The 16,800-nt window shown below is 36.0% G+C and overlaps 1 protein-coding gene across 3 annotated transcripts in view; it reads left to right on the forward strand.

Moving 5' to 3' along the window:
- LOC110103919 (PH, RCC1 and FYVE domains-containing protein 1) overlaps nt 1-16,800 on the forward strand; it is a 39,830-nt gene that overhangs the window by 7,207 nt on the left and 15,823 nt on the right. For 2 of the 3 annotated variants that reach the window (XM_020832805.2, XM_020832806.2), the window contains exon 2: nt 1,395-1,485. The gene's annotated coding sequence lies outside the window, so the exon portion shown is untranslated. Of the gene's footprint in view, nt 1-1,394; nt 1,486-3,426; nt 3,429-16,800 lie in introns of all 3 variants that reach the window. The other variant, XM_020832807.2, reaches the window with a different exon arrangement.

The raw sequence follows: 16,800 nt of genomic DNA on the forward strand, positions 1-16,800 counted from the left end.
GGCTATTGTATATGACCTTTTGGACGCTTCTGCTGATTGTATATGTTGATATGTGAATTATAATCGCTGCTATTTTTTTCTCTGTAATGTAATTATCTATTGTTCAGAGTGATGGTGAAATAGATTGTGATATTATCAGCATAATTCAAGTTGGATGGTTGAAGTGGCGGAATGCATCGGGCTTGTTATGTGATAGAAATGTACCCCTCAAACTTAAGGGAAAATTCTATAAGATTGTAGTGAGGCCTGCAATGCTTTATGGTGCTGAATGTTGGCCATTAAAAGAGAAGCATAATACTAAGTTAAGTGTGGCAGAGATGAGGATGCTCAGGTGGATGAGTGGCTTTACCCTTAGAGATAGGATACAAAATGAGCATATACGTGAAAAGGTTGGAGTAGCTCCAGTAGAAGATAAGATTAGAGAGAGTCGCCTTAGATGGTTTGGTCACATAAAACGGCGGCCTTCCAATGACCCGGTTAGGAGAGTAGAGGTATTAGATTTGACTTATGTTAATAAAGGTAGAGACAGACCTAAAAAGACTTGGTTAGAAAATATTAGGAATGACCTTTCTTTATTAGATTTAAACGAGAATTTGACCTTTAATAGGACACAATGGAGAAAAAGGATTCATGTAGCCGACCCACGTAGTGGGATAAAGACTTTATGTTGTTGGTTTTCCTGTATCCTTTAGCTGTTTGAATTATTCATTTCACACCAAGTCAATCATCAATTTCATTATGGTCTACTGCAAACTGGTGTATGGGATCTATTGATAACTTGGGGCAGTTGGTATTACATAATTGATTGCATCATAGTTCCTTGAATCAAGATATTTTTTTCTTTTACCTGCAATTTATTATTGAACCTTTCTAGTCTGCTAGTCTGCCAAGATTGCTTCAATTTGATTTTTCATGGGGTTCTAAACAAAAAAAATTGTATTTAGGTTGAATTAATTCTTGCACCTCTTGGTATAACTTCCATGGAAAACTAAGGAAGATTACTTTTGTAGCTTCCTAAGGCGGCATGTGCGAGCTGCTTCAATCTAAAATGGATCGAACATGTCTAGTATACCTTCTTCTTATAGGATCAGTTGATTAATATTTCATTGTTTGGCTGTGTAGGGTGTAGTATAAATTTGCCCAATGTTGTATTATTGCTATGCATTGTTGGAAAAATCCAATATTAGTTGCTGAAGGAGATCAATTTGGTTATCTTACAACAGGAGGCCTTTGTTTGATTCTGTTGGCACATGTGGAAACTGGGTTAAATTAGAACTTTTGATGACATTTTTTGTTATCATTTTTTATGTCTGTACGTTGCACAATCATGCAGCCTAGTTAATAATCACTAGAAAAGATCTGCTCCATGGTAATCCGTACTGAAATTTTTGTAGGATGAATCATCATTGATTTGGTTTTCTAGCAGCAGAGAGAGGACTTTGAAGTTAACTTCTTCGTCAAGAGCTGTACCTAGACAAAAAAAAAGTAAGATCTCATCCACAACAAGGTTCCTCTAAAATTATGCTGTTTATTTTTCAAAATTTATAGTTGAATATAAGTCCTTTCTCTCTGCAAATTTTTTTGTTCATTTTTATTTGGTTTTCAGCCTGTTTTCCACACATACATGCAACTTTATAAAGATTATTTGTCATTTTCTTTAATATAAAGCAACTTTTAAAGGACACTTGATCTTTTTTGCGCACTTAAGTTTGTTCTGTGTCCCTTTATAGGATCTCTGTGCTTCTGACGATCATCTTATTATTAACTTTCGATGTGCAAAGATTGAAGCTGGGGTGTGGTTTACTGGCCTTAGGACTCTTGCTTTGTGTGAATAATATGGACGCTTAAAGATTGATGGGATTTACCTTGATGTAACTTTATCACAACCGTAGGACCAATTCTACTTAATTGCTAACAAAAGTTTTCGTTGCTGTGTAATTGGATTCTAGATGATGTATATTAGGATTTACTCTTATTAAAATTTGAGGGTTAAATTTTAAAATAGTTCCCCGACTATTCGTATATGGCCATTTTAGTCCTAGAGTATAATGTTGCTTCAATTTAATCATTTGACTATACAAAATTGTTTCAAAATGGTTTCTTAGAGACTAAATTAGGATCAATTTTATATCACAATTACAACATGAGAGACTATTTTGAATCAATTTTGTATAGTCGAGGATTAAATTGGAGCAACATAATACTATGGGGCTAGCTTGTCCATACATGAATAGTTTGGGGACTATTTTGAAATTCTTCTGAAATTTTCACCTCATGAAAGATAAGGGGGAGGAAGAAGAATGGAAAAAAAAGGACCTCATGAAAGATAAGGGGGAGGAAGAAGAATGGAAAAAAAGGAAAAATAATGTAAGTAGAAAGCTCATGGATAAACACCATCTTCTTAGTAGTCTCAGATTAGCATTTTGGTCCACCTTTGTCCAACCTTCTTAACACTCCCATCTTAAGTGCTCAATGATGTTTTAATTCTTAATTTAAGGGTGTTTTGGTTGAGGAAAAATGGTCAAGCAAAGGAACACAGACAACTTGTAACGCTTATAATCCTTAGAAATTGTGGATGCAATTAAAGATGTGCATTTACAATTTCCTTTTCTACTCCATTGCAAAGTTAATGAGGCCTACTTGCCCACATTTATGGATTTCTTGACGTGATAGAGGATACGACTTAAATGAACTAAAGCTCTCATTTGCATTTATTATGTTATGAAACTATACGAAATAAATTCACCATACTCACATTTAATTGCTTTGTTAAAATTCTAGGTTTTATGATTGCATGCATTTTTAATCGGCTCTTACTATTTGAGCTTAATAATGCTTATATTGAGAGGTTTGATGGAGTAGTATAGAGAGAATGAGGAGGATATACATATGATATTTTTTGATTTAGATAAAACATATGATAAAGTTTCAAGAGATGTGGTATGGAGAGTTCTAGAAAAGAAAGGGTTTAATAATGCTTCTATTCAAGTTATTAAGTATATGCATGTTGGAGTTGTTCCTTATGTTCAAACACAACATGGTTTGACCAAGTATTTTCCTATTTTAGTTGGATTACATCAAGGATCAGCTTTAAGCCCATATCATTTTGCTTTAGTCATGGATGTTCTCACTAGATATTTGCAAGAGTTTGTACCCTGATGTATTTGCTGATGATATTCTTCTTGTTGATAAGACTAGCGAGGGAGTTGAAGATAAACTTGAATTATGGAGGACAACTTTAGAGTCTAAAGGTTTTCATTTTAGTAAATCTAAAATTGAATATATAGAGTATAATTTTAGTAGCAATAAACCTAGTGAGGAGATTGTGACTTTGGGGGATCAAGTCATTAATAAGAGTATATGTTTTAGATATCTTGGATCTATTGTTCAGACTGATGGTGAAATAGATGGGGATATTATTAGTAGAAGTCAAGTTGGATGGTTGAAGTGGAGAAATGCATTGGGCTTGTTGTGTGATAGAACAGTCCTCGTCAAACTTTAGGGAAAATTATATAAGATATTGGTGAGACCTGCAATACTTTATGGTGAAGAATGTTGACCATTAAAAGAGAAGCATAATATTAAGTTAAATGTTGCAAAGATGTGGATGCTTAGGTGGATGCGTGGCTTTACTCTTAGAGATGGAACAAAACAAGCATATATGTGAATAGGTTGGAGTAGCTCTAGGAAGATAAGATTAGAGAGAGTCGTCTTAGATGGTTGGTCACATAAAATGACAGCCTTTCGATGACCAAGTTAGGAGAGTAGATGCATTAGATTTTGCTTATGTTAAGAAATGTAGCGGTAGACTTAAAAAGATTTAATTAAAAAATATTAGAATGGCCTTTCTTTATTAGATTAAAATGATAATTTGACTCTTAACAAAATACAATGGAGAAAAAAGATTCATTTAGTGGGATAAAGGCTTTATAATGTTGTTGGTGTTGCATCTATTTGAGCTACCTCTAACTAAATAATATTTGCTTTGTATATCTTTCATCCTAATTATTTATTTATTTAATAATTTAATTTCATAATTTAATAATTTAATCTATTTTTTATGTGGGATCATACATGATCTTATTAATATGAACTTTAGAAGATACTTATCTGTTAATCAAACATTGAGTATATAATAACCAGTTATGTACTTTTATTAGATGTGAAATTGATAATTATCATTCAATATTATTGAAAGATCAAATGACATATTTAAGTATCTTGAATCTATTATACAAAAGATATTGATATAGAAAATAATATAACTTTTCGACTTAAATTTGGGTGTCAAAATAGAGAAGTGCATTTGGGTACTATGCAATAAAAGAATAGCATGCATAATATATATATATATATATATATATATGCGTTTATAATTAGATTGACTATATTTTATGTATTGAAAATTGGAAAGTCATTGATAGCCAACTTAAATGGGGTAAAAATGAGAATTTTAGGAGATGTGGCCATACTAGGAAATATATCTTGGTAAAATGATGTACCCAGTGTAGGTATCGTGCAGGTTTGAAAATAAGTTTAATACATTGAATCTTACACTTGCGTTTTCAAAGAGTTTGTTTCCGTGAAGACTCAAACCTGAGAGCTCCATGTTACATCCATGGCATTTTAAGAATTGCTTTGAGCTGAATCTTTAAGCATAGATGGATAGATGATATATGCTTGATTTGGGAGGGTTTATACTTTTTAATTTTTACTGTCAAAAACTATTTTCTTAAATCACAATTTCAACATGATTCCCTTAAAGCAGTTTTTCTATGTCAAGTTTGAAAAAGTTGTGTAAAAAGCATCTTCCTACTGTACATTTTTTGGTTGTTTTTCTTATCACAAAAGGAACAAAAAACTTTCCCAAATGAAGCCATATTGGTAGTTGTAGCTCATATTAAAATAATGTATTAGAAAGTGGACTTAGGTGATTTAGGCATGTACAATGAAGGTAGAAGATGCAACAATAATAAAGATATATAAATATAATGTGGAAGGACTAGGCAGGAGAATCAATAGACTTATGGTAACTAGGCTAGAAGTGTGTAAAAATAGAGGTCAGGAATTGATAGAGCCAAATCCCAAATAGTTGGGATAAGGCTGAATGACATGTTTTTTTATTTTTAGGACTTTGATTTACTTTTGATACCATGCTTTGTAGGAAGCACATGTTAGCAAGCTTAGCGTGACACCATAGATAGTAATTATTTATAAAATTTTGTAACCACTAATTAATAAAGCACCTAGGGGAAAAAATAGTTAAAGTTTCAATATTAGTTTGGCATGGCTGTAATAACTAATTTTCCTGTGTAACATACTTGTTTGAATAGAATGAATGTTTTATGGACATCAAATTTTATATTTAGCAGAAATTCAATGTTTTAATTTTCAAAACTTTCTAACGAGGGCTTAAAATCATTATTTTCATACTTTTTGTTGCTTTACAGTCAATGCAAGGTCAAATTATCATAATATAAAAAAAATCATGGCTATTTTCAATAGTGTAGTTCAAGAGAAGGGTTTTGTGTTAAAGGAGAAAAATGCCGTCTCTTATTCATTGGAGATCCCATCGCTCTCCTTATAATCATACAATGATTGCAATATTTTAGGGTACACCTAAATGAATTTTTTCTTAGCTAATGCCTAATAGCATCATTGCAGTATGAATTGTTAGACTAGTAAAAGGAAAATAAATTAATTTATCAAATTATCTTTGCTATCAAGGCGAATCATCAAGGTGCTCTTTATTATCAGAAGTAGTCTAAGTCTTCATATGGTATTAATGAGTTTGTAACTTAAGGGTGAATTTATTCACGAAGCTCAAATGCATATTTCCTCTTAAAAAAGAATACCCCTTTTTTATAACTTGAAATAGTACTTTGGTCATCCCAAGTTTTTAGTGACAACACACTTTTGCAAGTATTTTACCTCAATGATTCCTTTTACATTGCTCCCACATCATCAAGATAAACAATTTATATGACAAAGCCAAATGTGTACGCTCGATAAACAAAGAATGATCTATTGTGCTATTGCGAAGGTCAATATTGGCATAACTTTGTTGAACTTTGTTGGAGAAATTTTGTCATCCTCAATGGATTGCATATTTTGTAATCTAGCACGACATAAGAAAGATGATATATGACAAAAATATCATTTCCTTATAGACTCAATAATAAAATTTATAATTTAAACATAGATTCCCCCATTCAATATTTAGTTGAATGGAGTTTATTTTATTCCGGGATATGAATGCTCCTGTGGTTAATTACATCGCAAACATTTGATACTTGAGATAATTTTTGATTAAATTAGTGGTTTTCTTTTTGTAATTAACCCTACGTCCACTCCCTGAAGGCTCCCTCTTCAGGTATTCCACTATTACCAAAGTGAATCTCCTTTTGCTCCCACAGGAAGGCGGAGAAGCCTTTACAAATCACATCTCTTCCATCAATCCCCGAGGCGACAAAGTACAATCATCCTTTCACACTCTCTAAGTGTCGGCAGAGAACCGTCGTATTTTCATACCCTCATGGTGTCATCAGAGAACCGTCGTCCTTTCCCACCCTCATGGTGTTGGCAGAGAACCGGATCTTCTCCAAAGATCTTCTCTCAAGCAACTTCAAAGAAGTAAGGAAGAGATTCGACAATAATTACAAAGAGATCCTCACCTTTGAGCAACCTTGTGAACCCATCACAAATTTCACTTGCAAGATGTCTTTCCACACTCTCAAACACTCTCCCTAAGCACTCTCACATTTGCTCTCAAAGAAAAAAAAGAAGAAGCATTCGTTCCAATCAGTTTTTAAGGACTTTATATATGAAAGACACAAAAAATCATCTAAAAAACTGAAAATTTCAATTTGACCGTCCATGATCGTACAATACAATCGAAGATCGTACGTATGAATAGTTCAAAATTTGCTCGCACGATCCAGTACAAACCAATTTCTTACTCTTATTGACCTGTGTATGTTCTGACAACGTATAGTACGATCAATTAAAAAATGAACAGATTTGTCCAGTACTATTCAGTACAAACCGATTTCGTACACTGGATAACGTACTGTATGAATCCCATATTGTACAGTACGATATGTTTTAATCAAACCATGTTTCATTTGGTATGAAAATGGACGAGTCCATTTCGTACTCTGGAAGTTGTTTGTACGATCCTAGGATCGTACAGTACGAACAATTCAAAAAAAATTTACTTGTTCGTATGGACGAAAAGATATTCAACCATTTCGTACTCTGGACGTCATCTGTGCGAACCTAAGATCGTACAATATTAACAATTTAGAAAAAAAATAGGAGTTTGTTGGGACGAACTTGTATGTTTCTATTTCGTACTCTACACGTCATCTGTACGAAGGTAACTTCGTACAATACGAACAAGACTTAGATTTTTTTTTGACATGGTTTGATTAACTGCTTTATGGAGGAACGTTCAGGTGAAATCATCCCGTACGATCCAAAATCATACAGTACGATTTGTTTTTAAAAATTACAAATTTTTACACTCTCCCAGTGTGTGTGTGCACGGTTATCTAATTACAATCACACTCTGTCAGACTCAAGAAAAGTATACAAAGTACAAACTTCAAATGCAATTAATCCTAGTCTAATCTATCTTGAAGTCTTCAACTGTCTAGAATATGATTTCCCTGAAACGTTAGTATACACAAACAACAAAAGTAATATTTTCAATATATGTTAGGAGAAATATTAATCAATACAATAATATTTTGGAATCATAAAAAAATACATGATATGAAAACATAGTTATGAAAACTAAGTTGTTATGAAAACATAGCAACATTATCCTAGTGGCCATGTCTCTTGGGTGTTTTAAGCAGTGCCTGCAAGCAAATAATATTAGAATAATCATGACTTATTTTATCCCTTCTTGAACATGGCCACTTGTAAGGACAAAAAAAAAGATATATATATGATACACAATGCAGATAATCTAATAATCATCACACCAAATCATCAAACACATGCGCAGAAAAAAAATCATAATCCTAACATGCATAAGGGCTGTACACCTAATTGTGTGAGGCTTGTGTGACATGTCACACTATGAAAGGTATTTGATTGTATTTTGGAATGAAGATATTTAATCTTAAACTAAGGGTGATTACATTTTAAGTTTATGAATTAAAGATTTATATGACATTTAGAGGTTTCATATTTAAAAGGTTTATGAATAACTTATAAAGTAATCATTGCTTATTTTAGGCAAACCTGTTATTTATGAGTCCTAAGATATAATGATGCAACTATTTACCTTTTAGGGTGGACTGATTGTTCGTTGTATCAAAGGGACTTGGGTGATTTTCTTAAATGTTTTAGAGTTCTCTTAATATTTGGATAAGAGAGAAATGTCTATCTAATAGGAAAAGGTAGACATGCCTATGAGTTATGCTGACCTAAAACTTCCAACCAAACTTAACTATCGACCTAACTGTCGCAAGATCCCACAACTCTACCCACATTCACACAGCATAACTACTCTCGATAAAAATCTCTCATACGACATAATCAGGGGTAGGCGATAGAAATTGAAAGTCCTTCTGGCTCTCTATTTGGGTTTCACGATAAAAAATCCCACAAGTAAGGGTCTCTCGGTTCGCATACATTAGGAAGCCATACTCAAATAAAAATAAAAGAGGAAAGGGATTTTCAAATAGGTGGGAAGACTTGAAGGAAGTCCCGGGCAACGTTTAAAATTGCATAAATAAGCCTCGAGCCATTTTTCATCCTTGAGGCGAGGTGTAAGCCTCGAGGCTGTGTGAGGTGTAAGCCTCACGGACGAAGAATTGCGTAAAGGAGAATTTAAGAGTTTTAGTATGTAAATAATAGTAAGATTTTATCATACAATAAAAACATCTAAATGACAAGTAAAATTAATGGAAAGTAAGAAAATAGATGTAATAAGATCATGTCCAAAAGTACAGAATCACAAAATATATATCTATCAAAACTCCCATAGTACAAATAAGAATGAACATATTAAATTAAATCATGTCTCATCACTAAATTGATCTTCAAGGGAATCTTCTTCTCCAATTGTATCTATGAATGTCATATCTTCATCATCTTCAATGTTATATATATATATATAGCACATAAGAAGTTATGGAATACCTTTAGTTTCTTGTTGTGCTGTAGAACTAGTGGATGTGTGTGGTGTGGTACTAGTGGATGTGCCCACTTGTTCTACTTCGCCCCCTCTAGACGTCCACATTTAGATCCTCTAGTTACAAGTCTGATAATGACAAATCTATCTCATCATGAATATGAAATAATATTGTCCAAAAGACAAGAATTCACATTTAAAGTCCTCACCACTTCCTCCTCTCCTATAGAATCCAATGTCTTCCAATCAAAGCATGCACTCATGAAGAAGCAAACTAACACTAACAACTATTACTAAAGATGATGAATACAACAATATGTCGGGCTGCCGGGGGTCTAAGGGGGCGCTGCCCCTTGGCGGGATTCAACCTGGAGACCCATTTATTTGTAAGAGTAATTTTGAAGTTCTGCTTTTTTTTAAAGTTCATAAGTCCTTTGTATGGAAATATACCTAGTAGTACCGAGCATGTACCTAGTGGTACCGAGTATGTACCTAGCGGTACTGAGCATGCACGTAGCGGTACCGAGCATGTACGTAGTGGTATCGAGCATGTACATAGCGGTACCGAGAACTATGACCATAGCTTTCTTATAAGTTGAAAAATCAAACCCTAAACTTAAAAAAAACCCTAAGAACACTTGAAGAAGTGATGTAGAGGGGCGGCCTGAAACAAAGGACTCACCGGCGAAGGGTGGCGCCGGCGGGAACGTGCGGGAGAGCCGGATCGGGCGTCTGCGTGCTTCCTGCGCGGCTTCAGTTGACGTTTTCGGTCAGGTAAGTGGGTATTCGGTCGGGTCAGTGGGTATAATGAAGAATTTAAGAGGTTTTTTAAGTAAGTGGGCCCCCATATTAGAGGCATACACCTCAAAGGAAATTGTGCAATAATGCTAGTGAGGCGCACCTCACTCCACCTGAGGCGTAAACCTCATGATGCTTGAGAATTGCCTAGGCTTTGAGGCTATTTTGGAGCAAATTGCGCAAAGGCGTGCCTCGAGGTGCTCCTCGGATTGCGCAATTTTAAAATATGGTCCCGGGGTTTAATTCGGTCCCTCGAAGCTCTCGGTCGTCGAGTTTATCCAACCGAGGGATTGAAGACTTGAAGACCAAATCTCCTTGCCGTTGATTCGCTCCGGCCGAGTCAAGCCCAAAGGCAAATGCCCTCCTTACCTCTTGGCGTCGGGGAGGGGACGCCAGAAGGCTGTCGAAATTTTCTCAAAAATTCAAGACTTATCCAAAATTTCTAAAAATGCAATTTTCGACAATCTCCGACCACCAATCATCGCCAATCAAAGTTTTGAAGACCAATTCCGGGACCCGACAACGTCCCGAAGCCCCTAGCCGTTGATTCACTCCAGCCGGGCGGACTTGAAAGGGCAAATGCACTCCTTACCTCCCGGCGTTGGGAGGGGATGCCAAAAGGTTGCTGAAAATTTCTCAAAAATTATGAACTTTGTGAATTTTGGAAAACACGAACCTAATTTGAAACAAATTTAATCATTCTAAATGATTTAAATTATATGATTAATAAATAATCATTCTAATAAAAAAAGAAGGGCTCTACACCATCAAGTCGAGCAAGAATTTCTAATTAATTAGAACATATAAAATAAGAGGGAGGTAAAGTGTTTTCATTTAACTAAACCATTGAACAAATGATAGTGCATGTACTGGTGACATATAAGATAAATGCTTGTGACAATCAAACTGGAGAACAATATTAAATCAATTTAAACCAGACAATGCAAATTGTGTTAATGGCAAGAGACACAACCTTGCTTAAAAAATTCAAGGAAATTAACATTTGATTGACTTTAATTGATTCTTCGGGGAGAATTTGGTAATGTACAATTTTGAGATTACATGAAATCAAACCATATTGATTTGATGCATCTTTTAGCCAAATCAAAATCATGCCACTATACTATTTTCTTGAAAACATTTATCATGCATCTCCTCTCATCTTAGCAATGTATGATTAGAGTTGGTTCTTTAAGAATTTTGAGAAAACTTCATTCAAACTAAGAATCTTAGTGGCATTCTCTTTCTATGGGATCAACCTTTTATAGTTATAAGTCTCTTTACAATGATGAGTTTTGATGTACAAGAGTCATTCTATTGTCAATTAGATATACATGACGCTCTTTAATCAATAGTTTTGGGCAAGTATATTCAAAGAATTATGTCAATGCTATGAGATGTTTTTTTTGACACAAATACACTAGATCACTCCTATGCTATTAACATCTTAATAAGAGCCTTATGTAGCTTCTTTTCAGTACTCTTCTGTGATAATTACCCATCATTATGTTAGGAGGTATGTCACAAATACATAAGAAGAAGGGGTAAAGAAATTTTGTTGATCTAGAAAGTTAAAATTTATGCCACAATGATTAGAGACTTGAAGATCACTTTCTAGTTCATGAAATTTAAAGATATAATGAAGCCATGATTCATTTGATTGTGTACAAATGTACTAAAGTTAGGACTCAACCTTGATTCACCAAAATGTTTCACTCCAAGAAACATCACAAATTCATTAAAAATATTTTAACCCCACCGGATCCGCAACATGTGTGCAAGCAGACAGAAGGCGTTCGTAGGCCCTTAAAAATGAGATCTCGGGCATTTTCTAAACAAAATCACTTGCGCAGATGGATCATATTTAAATATTTTAAACCCCCCCTTATGTATTAAATATGCCTCATTAAACTAAAGTGCAACAAATTCCTGCATGTGCTCTGACAAATGCAATAAATTTCTAAATGCCAACATTTGAGAATGCTGCGCAAGTTTAAATACTCATTATATTTTCAAATTAAACAAAAATCGCATGTGCTCCAATCGTCACATCTAAGTCCCAAATCCAACGATTCGAGAATGCTGCATGGGGTCAAATATTCAAGTTTCATCCTTCATGAAAGGATCGGAGTTGACATGACTGGAAGTACAAAATGCCTCCCAAAATCTTACAAAAATACAAATGACCTTAACATTTACTCCGATGATGACTGCGTTGACATAAAATCTCAATCGGAGGGGTCAAATCTCAAATCCAATAAAAGTCAAAAGTTCTTAATATCACCTAAAAACTTAAAACTAAAAATCATTCATCTTCCGCAATCGTTTGTTGGGGGTGATAAATTTGAAATTAACCTCAGTTCATAAAGAACGAATGTGCGTCGGGGTGTATCATTAAGATTCATCATTAAATAGTCTCTTGATAGCAGGGATGTGGCACGTGGCCTCTGATCGGGTTGTTTTGTCACAAAGTGACACTATTATATTACGATCACGGCTAAAGCCCATATGTTCCCTAAAGGCATAAAACCCTTGAGCAATGAATTATAGAGTATATTTGATGGGCATAAAACCCTCCGTTAGCTAAGGTGGATTCAGATCTATCCCAATAGACAAGTAGCAACCCAGGTCTAAAGATAATTTATAGTTTTAGAACTACAAATCAAGAGGCAATCATCGATTTTTGTACTCAAAGACGCAAGATCATTTACCTATGTTAGGTTAGGCAAATGTGATAGGCTAGATCAGAATCCTAGGCCTGAGGATATTCATTCGTTGATTTTGTGTCTCAACGAATGATAGAGGGAGCTTGCTCTAAGCTCCAAGTTCTTCATATAATGATATGTTAGAACTTTGGAGAATTCCAAATCATCATATATGAGAGGAGAGAGTGGATGATTGATAGATCATGCAATGAAATATTTGAAGCATTGAGATGCTCCAAATTGTTCATGCATGAAAGAGAGGAGAAAAGTTTGCTTATTGATTTTGTATTAACAAATAAAATGACATGAACCTAGGATTTTGATCATAAGTTAAAATGATTCATGCAATGAAGTTTTTGGATCCTTGAGATGCTCCAAACCATCATGCATGAGGAATAGAAGGATCTACTAGAGAGCTCCCAATGCATTGAAAAAAGATTCTTAAATCAATTTTTGGCATGATTAGAAGATTTGGATAAGAGAGATTTATTCTTACGACTTTTTGGAGGTTCTAAAATCAAATGCTTAAATTATTTGTCCTTGAATTCAACCCTTCAACTTGGAAATTACACCAAACATCTTTAACAAACTTCAATGTGTGATGGGGGTATAATCTATGAGCTTTTGGATGCCATATAACACTCCACCTTTGTTTTTAAAGCATTTATGAACTCGATAAACATGTTTGTGATTTTACGAATCTTAGGCATGCAACAATCTTAGCAAATGAATCCTCAGCATGCGTTCATTTAGGATTTGAATGATGCAAACTAATTGGATTAAGTATGCAGAAATTTGGATTAATATTTTACTTGTTTCATCTCTCAAAATTTGGAAGAATCATCAAGGATGACTTCAAGTTTACCTATACATTATGGACTTTGAAACTTCAACACGAGTGTTTTTGAAAAACTCCACCAATGTATAGACTAATTAAAGTGCACACTTGAATGTTTAGCAATTTCGGAGAAAGTCACAAGTGTTAATGATGCAAGCCTCTTATGCATGTGTGTTAATTTTGTTATAACACACAAATCTAAGAGATAAAACAAATCACGTGACCTTGGAAAGGATATATGTTTTGTTGTTTATTCAATCATCAAATGAAATCTTCTAAACTTTGGGGTTTAGTGGTAGGTGACGGAGAAGATGCAACATGAATGCGATATCATGCATTTTGAAAGGTGTTGGACACCAATCCAACACCTCTACGCACATCATCCTCCTCCTCGAACTCTCACATGAGAGCCAACAAATAGAAATCACCGGATTTCAACTGTTTTACGAAAAAGGCAGCGGTTATTTTGGGTTTTAGAAATTTAAATGCAAGGTTTCTATGGACCTAAGGGTTCGTGGGACGTCAACCACATCAAATGGCCAAAAGACTTAGGGGTATACTAAGTTTTAAGGGATATTACCTCGTCGGGTTGTCACAGCGCCAACAACTATCCACTCGTCTTATCAAAAGGCGAGAAGAAATCAAAGGGAGGGAGGAGAAAATTGCTGTCCAAGGTGTCCAAGCTGCTGTATCCATTGTTTGAGTGCTTTTGGAAGTCGCTTATGCTGTCTACGATGCTCTAAACTGTTGTCCATAATGTTCTAACTACTTTCCTTACTGTCTTGAGGCCGCCAAAGATGATGGAGGAAGAAACCCCCATGCCCTTCTTGAGTGTAAGAAGAGAGGGAAGACAACAAACCTGAAGCTCCCAAATCCTCTGTTGTGAAGGGGAAGCCGCCCGACAGCCCTGCTCTACTCGAGTGTGGTCGGGCTTCAACACACGTACACGGGAGAAGAAGCCTTCTACTGCTTGGTCCTAGCCGCCTCTAGTCAATCGCACGCAGCAGAGGGCTTCCGGAAGAGCTGCTTTGTCCGAACCCTAGCCGACCAAGCTGGCTACCTCTGCCGGGCCGCACGTGTACGAGGAAAAGGACTTCCGCCTTCGCCTCCTCCTGCCTCAGCTAGAAGACCAGCACACAAGCAAGACAGAGCTGCAAGGCTCCGTTCCTTTGTTCTCTGGGACAGACGCATGAGCAAGGCGAACAAATTGTTCGTTTGCCTCTCTCACGCTCTATATGGGATGCGCGCATGCAAGAGAGGCCGAACACCTCTTTCCCTCTCATGTCTCTATTCGGCTAGGTCACCCAAGCAGAAGACACGCTAATGCTGCTAATCTCGTTCTCTCTATGCGCGGAATAAAGCTCTACTCTCAGATTTCATATCCCCGAGGGTCAGAAATCCCACTGCGTGATTTGAAGAGAAGCGGCACGTACAAACATCTGAAATTGAGGAGATCGAGGTCGTCAATTCAAATCTCTGATTTGGAAAGTCAAATTGGGCTGATTTTGAGCTCAAATTGAACTTGACTAAAACTGATTTAGGTATTTGGGTCTGATCGAGCCAATTTTGCGAAATTTGACTCAAATTAGCATTGAATTGCGTTGAATTTGGTTCGAAGAGGCTCAAAGAGGTTTGATTAGGTTCGATTTGAACCGATTTTGGGTCGATTTGATCGATTTGATTTTAATTTGATAAAATTGAGTTTAATTTGATTAAATTAAAACTTGATTTGGGTCAATTTTAGTTTGACGACGCTTGATCGAGTGTGATCGAGCCCAATTTGAGTTCGACGCTAAAATAAACGTCAACAAACCTAAGAACCCAAGCTTGCTAATTTTGTTTAAGTCGATAGACTCTCAAGCATTGTGAGTGAGTGTGGAAGCGGACTTATGGAATCGATATATATAGTTGGGGCTAATTTGGTTCTCACAGCATGTTTTAGGAGAAAATTATTATCTTATTCACTAGTGGTCTTTGTATTTTTAACAGTGGAATGAATACAAGGTGTCGTGAGACTAGGAGCGGACTCGTGGGATTAGGTTAAGGAGTTATGGCTACTTTGGCGCCAATACCATGTTACAGAGCAAATTGCTGTCTTATTCACTAGAGCTCTTTGTATTTTTGATTGTGGAATGAATACAATGTTTTAGGGCATATCCATAAAGCATACACAGACACATGACCATCAAGTGGACAATATAACTCTTGTAATGTCATGATTTAGGATTAAGTCATAAACCTACATTTGGCCACTATGAATGATTGATTAATGGGTATTGTGGTGCCCTTCTGGATTTGGGACGTTTGGACGATTTGTTTCAAAGTCTCAGTTGTGCCTTCTCCATAAGTTCAAGCTTTTGAATTAGGTTGCCACGGTTAAGTGGTATTATGCCAATTTGCTATTAGAGCACAGATGATGGGTTTAGGATCAAGAGAGGATAATAAGTCAAGTCGCTCTCGCAGTCCTCAACTTAACAATATTCATGGACCTGCATTTGCTCATGGTGAATGACTAAGTTTTGGTTGTCTAACAAACCTATGGATATAGGGTAGTGATAGGAAATACTTGAGTTCGCAAGTAACCCTAAGGGAATACTTGAGTTCGCAAGCACACCTACCACTAATTTGAAGAAAAAAAGCAGGAATAAAGAAAAATCTGGGCGAAATCAACCCCAAAACAGTGGATTGCAACAAGGGAATGTGGGCTCCAAAAATTCGGCCCCGGCCTCCGCTCACGCTCTTCTTATTCGACGAGGGAGTTTTAACGAACTAAGTTCCGAGGTAAATTTTGGAAGGCAGATGGGTTTGTAGATAAGACACTACCCAGAGATTTCGCCCTCATTTTGTGAGGACTTATATGATCCGAGTTCTGGTTTCCTATAGGCGCAAGCCCCTATAGTTAATTACCCCTCCCGATCACGAGAGAACTTTCGATTAAGGCTAGTCGTCAATCAGATACGTATAGAGATACGTGTATCTGGCATATAGTAGCAGCAATAGATTGGATACTGATAGAAATTGGATTTGGAAATTGGGTTTTGATTTGGGTACTTGAGAACTGGATTTGAATTTGGGAATTTAGAGAGAGTTTGATATTTAAAGTAGAAATTTCACCATCTAGCACTTAAAGCGGATGGTGGGGGAATGGATGATAGACCCGATCAAGATCCCATGGTTCCGTCATCCCGGGCCATCGTGGTCCCTGGTCTACTTAGTCAGAGGAGGTAGTCGACCCAACCTGACGGAAGGATCCTTGTCGGCAGCCATGGGTTGCTTCGTCCAAGGGGACCTTGTAGACCGGGGTTGAATGT

This window comes from Dendrobium catenatum, unplaced genomic scaffold, assembly GCF_001605985.2.
Source record: "Dendrobium catenatum unplaced genomic scaffold, ASM160598v2 fragScaff_scaffold_697, whole genome shotgun sequence".
NCBI lineage: Eukaryota > Viridiplantae > Streptophyta > Magnoliopsida > Asparagales > Orchidaceae > Dendrobium > Dendrobium catenatum.